Source organism: Triticum dicoccoides, chromosome 2A (assembly GCF_002162155.2).
Source record: "Triticum dicoccoides isolate Atlit2015 ecotype Zavitan chromosome 2A, WEW_v2.0, whole genome shotgun sequence".
Lineage (NCBI taxonomy): Eukaryota > Viridiplantae > Streptophyta > Magnoliopsida > Poales > Poaceae > Triticum > Triticum dicoccoides.
The window spans coordinates 205227472-205234398 of NC_041382.1; positions in this window are offsets into that span (position 1 = coordinate 205227472).

Below are 6927 nucleotides of genomic sequence, written 5' to 3' on the forward strand. Positions count from 1 at the left end.
TCATATAATACAAAATCGTCATCGAACGTTAAGCGTGCGGACCCTACGGGTTCGAGAACTATGTAGACATGACCGACACACCTCTCCGGTCAATAACCAACAGCGGAACCTGGATGCTCATATTGCTTCCCACATATTCTATGAAGATCTTTATCGGTCGTACCGTAATCGTTATTCCCTTTGTCATCGGTATGTTACTTACCCGAGATTCAATCATTGGTATCTTCATACCTAGTTTAATCTCGTTACCGGCAAATCTCTTTACTCGTTCCGTAATGCATCATCCCGTAACTAACTCATTAGTCACATTGCTTGCATGGCTTATTATGATGTGCATTACCGGGAGGGCCCAGAGATACCTCTCTGATACTCGGAGTGACAAATCCTATTCTCGATCCATGCCAACCCAACAAACACCTTCAGAGATACCTGTAGAGCATCTGTATAATCACCCAGTTATGTTGTGACGTTTGATGGCACACAAGGTATTCCTGCAGTATTCGGGAGTTGCATAATCTCATAGTAAAAGGAATATGTATAAGTCATGAAGAAAGCAATATCAATAAAACTTAACGATCATTATGCTAAGCTAATGGATGGGTCTTGTCCATCACATCAGTCTCCTAATGATGTGATTCCATTCATCAAATGACAACACATGTCTATGGTTAGGAAACTTAACCATCTTTGATTAACGAGCTAGTCTAGTAGAGGCTTACTAGGGACACTATGTTTTGTCTATGTATCCACACATGTATAAATTTTCCGGTTAATACAATTCTAGCATGAATAATAAACATTTATCATGATATAAGGAAATATAAATAACAACTTTATTATTGCCTCTAGGGCATATTTCCTTCAGTCTTCACATAGACGTATGCACATTGAGACCCTTACAGGCATGCCGATCGTTTCCAAAGGGCCACCCGAGGTACAACTCCCTGCAGCCAAGTTATTAGCCCGAAGAAGCTGGCAGGCAGCGCCTCGGCGGGCCATAGATTAATATAGAGGTCTTGGAGCGCCGGCCTCACGATGCGGAGAAGCTCCACCAACTGCTTCATTCGATGATTCAGCATCTCTGGACCCAGCGACGCCTGGAATTGTTGACACAACGCCTTCTCCGCTGCATGGCCCTCCAGTTCGCCGAAGTGGTGGGCGACATCCAGCGCACTCTTCAGGAGATCCTCGAAGGCCTCTGTGGAGCGCCACAACTGGGTGAGCTCGACAAACCCTTTTCTGCCAAACACACATTAACGTAAATATGGCTTACTCGCGGCAATCTGCTCCACTTGCTGGTGAACCTCGTGGTCGGCCCTGGGCTAGGTCTGGAGCTCAGAGTGTGCAAGACAGAGCTTCTTGATCTCTTCCTTTCTCTTCTTCTGCTGGGCCTGAAGGGTATCGCATGCCTCAAACATACCCTTCAGGGTCTCCTCAACCTCCAGGACCCTCGCCTAGTCCTTGCCCCTAGCCACCTTTTCCGTCGCTAGGTCCTTCTCCACCTTTGCGGCCGCAGCCTTCTGCTGCTTGGCTTCTTGCTGAGCTTTCACAAGCTCGGCCTTGAGCCCCTCAAGCTTGAATAAAGCCACTGTCATTAAAACACCTCTGCATTAGTTTCTCTTGCACTAAGCTATTCTCGCATAGAGTACAATCAACAACGTTCTGGATTTTATCTTGGGATTGCTCGATCTATTTGTTCATTAGATCAAGGTCCTTCTTGGACCTCTCGCGCTTCTGGTTCATCTTGTCAGAGGTGGAGCTCGGAGCCGAGGTAGAAACCTGTGAACAAGTAGTTTAAAATTAGCCCCTGTACCAGTCATCAAAATTTTGAATATGTAGGCCATAGCCTTGGGGGCTGCTCATTGGCAAGCTTGTCGTGTAGTGCTTCGATCCCAAGGCCGTTTTTTTCAAAACTAGCCTTGGGCTCGGGGGCTACACACTGGCTACACTGTCTAGATACCGTGACCGCAATACAAGCAAAAATGTCCTCAGACAGCTACACATAAACCTAAGCATGGAGGTTATTCTCAATAAGACTACAAAAGAATACCTCAAAGCTCATGACAAGGCCCTTGAAGGCCTCATGCATTCCAGCCTCAGCAGGCCAGAAGCCCTGAAGCGCCACGCCGATTAACATGTTGTACTCTTCCTTAAGGGAGGAGCCCGTTAAGGCTGCCTCTATCTCTTCAGCCCACCCCACGATAGCCTGCTGATGACCCACAAGTATAGGGGATCTATCGTAGTCCTTTTGATAAGTAAGAGTGTAGAACACAATGAGGAGCAGAAGGAAATGACAAGTGGTTTTCAGCAAGGTATTCTCTGCAAGCACTGCAATTATCGGTAACAAATAGTTGTGTGATAAGATAATTGGTAACGGGTAACAAGTAACAAAAGGAACTAAGGTGCAGCAAGGTGGCCCAATCCTTTTTGTAGCAAAGGACAAGCCTGGTCGAACTCTTATACAAAGCAAAGCGCTCCCGAGCACACATGGGAATTATTGTCAAGCTAGTTTTCATCATGCTCATATGATTCACGCTCGTTGCTTTGATAATTTGATATGTGGGTGGACCGGTGCTTGGGTACTGTCCTTCCTTGGACAAAACTCCCACTTATGATTAACCTCTCTCGCAAGCATCCGCAACGAAGAAAGAAGAATTAAGATAAATCTAACCATAACATGAAACATATGGATCCAAATCAGCCCCTTACGAAGCAACACACAAACTAGGGTTTAAGCTTCTGTCACTCTAACAACCCATCATCTACTTATTACTTCCCAATGCCCTCCCCTAGGCCCAAATAATGGTGAAGTGTTATGTAGTCAACGTTCACATAACACCACTAGAGGAGAGACAACATACATCTCATCAAAATATCGAAGGAATACCAAATTCACATGATTACTTATAACAAGACTTCTCTCATGTCCTCAGGAACAAACTTAACTACTCACAAAGCATATTCTTGTTCATAATCAGAGGAGTATTAATTATCATTAAGGATCTGAACATATAATCTTCCACAAAATAAACCAGCTAGCATCAACTACAAGGAGTAATCAACACTACTAGCAACCCACATGTGTCAATCTGAGGTTTTGAGACAAAGATCGGATACAAGAGATGAAATAGGGTTTGAGAGGAGATGGTGCTGGTGAAGATGTTGATGGAGATTGACCCCCTCTCGATGAGAGGATCCTTGGTGATAACGATGGCTTTGATTTCCCCCTCCGGGAGGGAAGTTTCCCCGACAAAATAGCTCCGCTAGAGCCCTAGATTGGTTCTGCCCAAGTTCTGCCTCGAAACGGCGGCGCTTCATCCCGAAAGCTTCCTTCCGATGTTTCCTGGTCAAAACACACCATAGAGCAGAAGATGGGCATCGGGGGCCTGCCAGGTGGCCCACAAGGCAGGAGGGCGCACCTAGGGGGGTAGGGCGTGCCCCTACCCTTGTGGATGGCTGGTGCCCCCCTCTGGCGCTTTCTTCGCCCAATATTTTTATATATTACAAAATAATTCTCCCCGAAGTTTCAGGACTTTTGGAGTTGTACAGAATAGGTCTCTCAGATTTGCTCCTTTTCCAGTCCAGAATTCCAGCTGCCGTCATTCTCCCTCTTCTTGTAAACCTTGTAAAATAAGGGAGAAAAGGCATAAGTATTGTACCATAATGTGTACCAACAGCCCATAATGCAATAAATATCAATATAAAAGCATGATGCAAAATGGACGTATCACCTGCCTTGGGGCAGGAGGTGGGGGCGGCAGAACCTCAGAACCCAGCACTAAAGTGTTGGGCATAAGGGTCTCCAGCTGCAATGCCAGCGCCGGAGTCGATTTTGTCTAGGCCTATGTCTGGCCCAGCCCTTCTTGAACGACCTCGGGGACTCCGCCCCCGTGGTCCTGTTGGACCAAGGTCTCAACCTCGGCCATAATGACCACCCCGCAGCCTCCATTGTATCGGCAAGAGGGGCCGGAGTGACGTATCCTCCCCAACTCCTCTTGAGCGGGAGGGGGAGTGACGGTGTCGAACGTCTCACTGGGCAGTGGCATCTCGTTTGAGGAGTCGCCACTGAGGCGTACCTTCGACGAACTGAACAAAAAACATTTATATGAATTATATCTCGACGGCTAAGTTACTGGTAGTTTTAGTAAGTGACAATGACGTGCCTCTGGGGTGCGTACTTCTCCCTCCCCATAATGAGGGCATCATCGTCATTGTTTGAATTGTCGGGGAAGGTGAACTTCCCCAACAAGGTCGGCTTGTCGGCAGGCTCAACGGAGGCTTTGCGTGGCCTCTTTAGACCCTGTGGCCATACCTCGGCCTCAGTGTCCTCGAACGCCGCTCTCTTTCCCTTGAGAAAAGGGTTCTCACCCCCGTCCTCCTCTGCATCGTCATCGTGGGTGTCCTCGAACCGGGTGATTGAGGTCTCGATCCGATCAAACCTGCAAACCTAAATAATCCAAAAACTTCATCCACATAGATTAGATGCATTTCAGGATGTAATGTTCCATCTCCTGCATAAGGATTAGCTAGCAGTTTCTCTATCATACTCGAAGGAATTTCATAATAAATATTTTCAGTAGGTGCAGTAGGTTGTGGGGCAACTCTTTGCTCTTCCGGTCGGGGTGAAGATACCCCGAACAAACCCGTAAAGGATTATTTTCTATAGTAACAAGTGACAGTAAATTTCAGCACAATATATAAATGTTTCCTTACCAAATTCCACTCACCAAAGGCGCTTCACTCCCCAGCAACGGTGCCATAAAAGAGTCTTGATGACCCACAAGTATAGGGGATCTATCGTAGTCCTTTCGATAAGTAAGATTGTCGAACCCAACGAGGAGCAGAAGGAAATGACAAGAGATTTTTAGCAAGGTATTCTCTGCAAGCACTGAAATTGTCGGTAACAGATAGTTTTGTGATAAGATAATTCATAACGGGTAGCAAGTAACAAAAGTAACTAAGGTGTAGCAAGGTGGCCCAATCCTTTTTGTAGCAAAGGACAAGCCTGGATGAACTCTTATATAAAGCAAAGCGCTCCCGATGACACATGACAATTATTATTGTCAAGCCAGTTTTCATCATGCTCATATGATTCGCGTTTGTTACTTTGATAATTTGATATGTGGGTGGACCGGTGCTTGGGTGCTATCCTTACTTGGACAAGCCTCCCTCTTATTGTTAACCCCTCTCGCAAGCATCCGCAACTACGAAAGAAGAATTAAGATAAATCTAACCATAACATGAAACATGTGGATCCAAATCAGCCCCTTATGAAGCAAGGGTTTAAGCTTCTGTCACTCTAGCAACCCATCATCTACTTATTACTTCCCAGTGCCTTACCCTAGGCCTAAACAATGGTGAAGTGTCATGTAGTCGACGTTCACATAACACCACTAGAGGAAAGACAACATACATCTCATCAAAATATTGAAAGAATACCAAATTCACATGATTACTTGTAACAAGACTTCTCTCATGTCCTCAGGAACAAACGTAACTACACACAAAGCATATTCATGTTCAAAATCAGAGGAGTGTTAATTATCATTTAGGATCTAAACATATGATCTTCCACCAAATAAACCAACTAGCATCAACTACAAGGAATAATCAACACTACTAGCAACCCACAGGTACCAATCTGAGGTTTTGAGACAAAGATCGGATACAAGAGATGAACTAGGGTTTGAGAGGAGATGGTGCTGGTGAGATATTTATGGAGATTGACCCCCTCTCGATGAGAGGATCGTTGGTGATGACAACGACCATGATTTTCCCCTCCGAGAGGGAAGTTTCCCCCGCAGAACAGCTCCGCCGGACCCCTAGATTGGTTCTGCCCAAGTTCCACCTCGAGACAGCGGCGCTTCCTCCCGAAAACTTCTCCTTGATTTTTTTATAGGTCAAAACCCTTCATATAACAGAAGATGGGCACCGGCGGCCTGCCAGGTGGCCCACAAGGCAAGGGGCGCGCCTAGGGGGGTAGGGCGTGCCCCCACCCTTGTGGCTACCGGGTGGGTCCCCTAAGGTGCTTTTTCGCCCAATATTTTTTATATATTTCAAAATAATTCTCCATAAATTTTCAAGACTTTTGGAGTTGTGCAGAATAGGTCTCTTAGATTTGCTCCTTTTCCAGTCCAGAATTCCAGCTGCCGGCATTCTCCCTCTTCATGTAAACCTTATAAAATAAGAGAGAAAAGGCATAAGTATTGTACCAAAATATGTAATAACGGCCCATAATGCAATAAATATCAGTATGAAAGTATGATGCAAAATGGACGTATCATATACCTAGTTCAATCTCGTTATCGGCAAGTCTCTTTACTCATTCCGTGATACATCATCTTGCAACTAACTTGTTAGTCACTTTACTTGCAATCTTCTTGTGATGTGTATTACCAAGAGGGCCCAGAGATACCTCTCCGATATACGGAGTGACAAATCCCAATCTTGATTCACGCCAACTCAACAGACACCTTCGGAGATACCTGTAGAGCATCTTTATGACCACCCGCTTACATTGTAACGTTTGATAGCACACAAGGTATTCTTTCGGTATCCGGGAGTTGCATGATCTCATGGTCGAAGAAACATGTATTTGACATTAAGAAAGCAGTAGTAATAAACTAAACGATCATATGCTATTCTAATGGTTGGGTCTTGTCCATCACATCATTCTCCTAATGATGTGATCCCGTTATCAAATGACAACTCATGTCTATGGTTAGGAAACCTTAACCATCTTTGATCAATGAGCTAGTCTAGTAGAGGTTCACTAGGGACACAGTATTTGTTTATGTATCCACACATGTATTTAAGTTTCCGGTCAATACAATTCTAGCATGAATAATAAACCTTTATCATGATTTAGGAAATATAATAATAACCATTTTATTATTGCCTCTAGGGCATATTTCCATCATAAACATC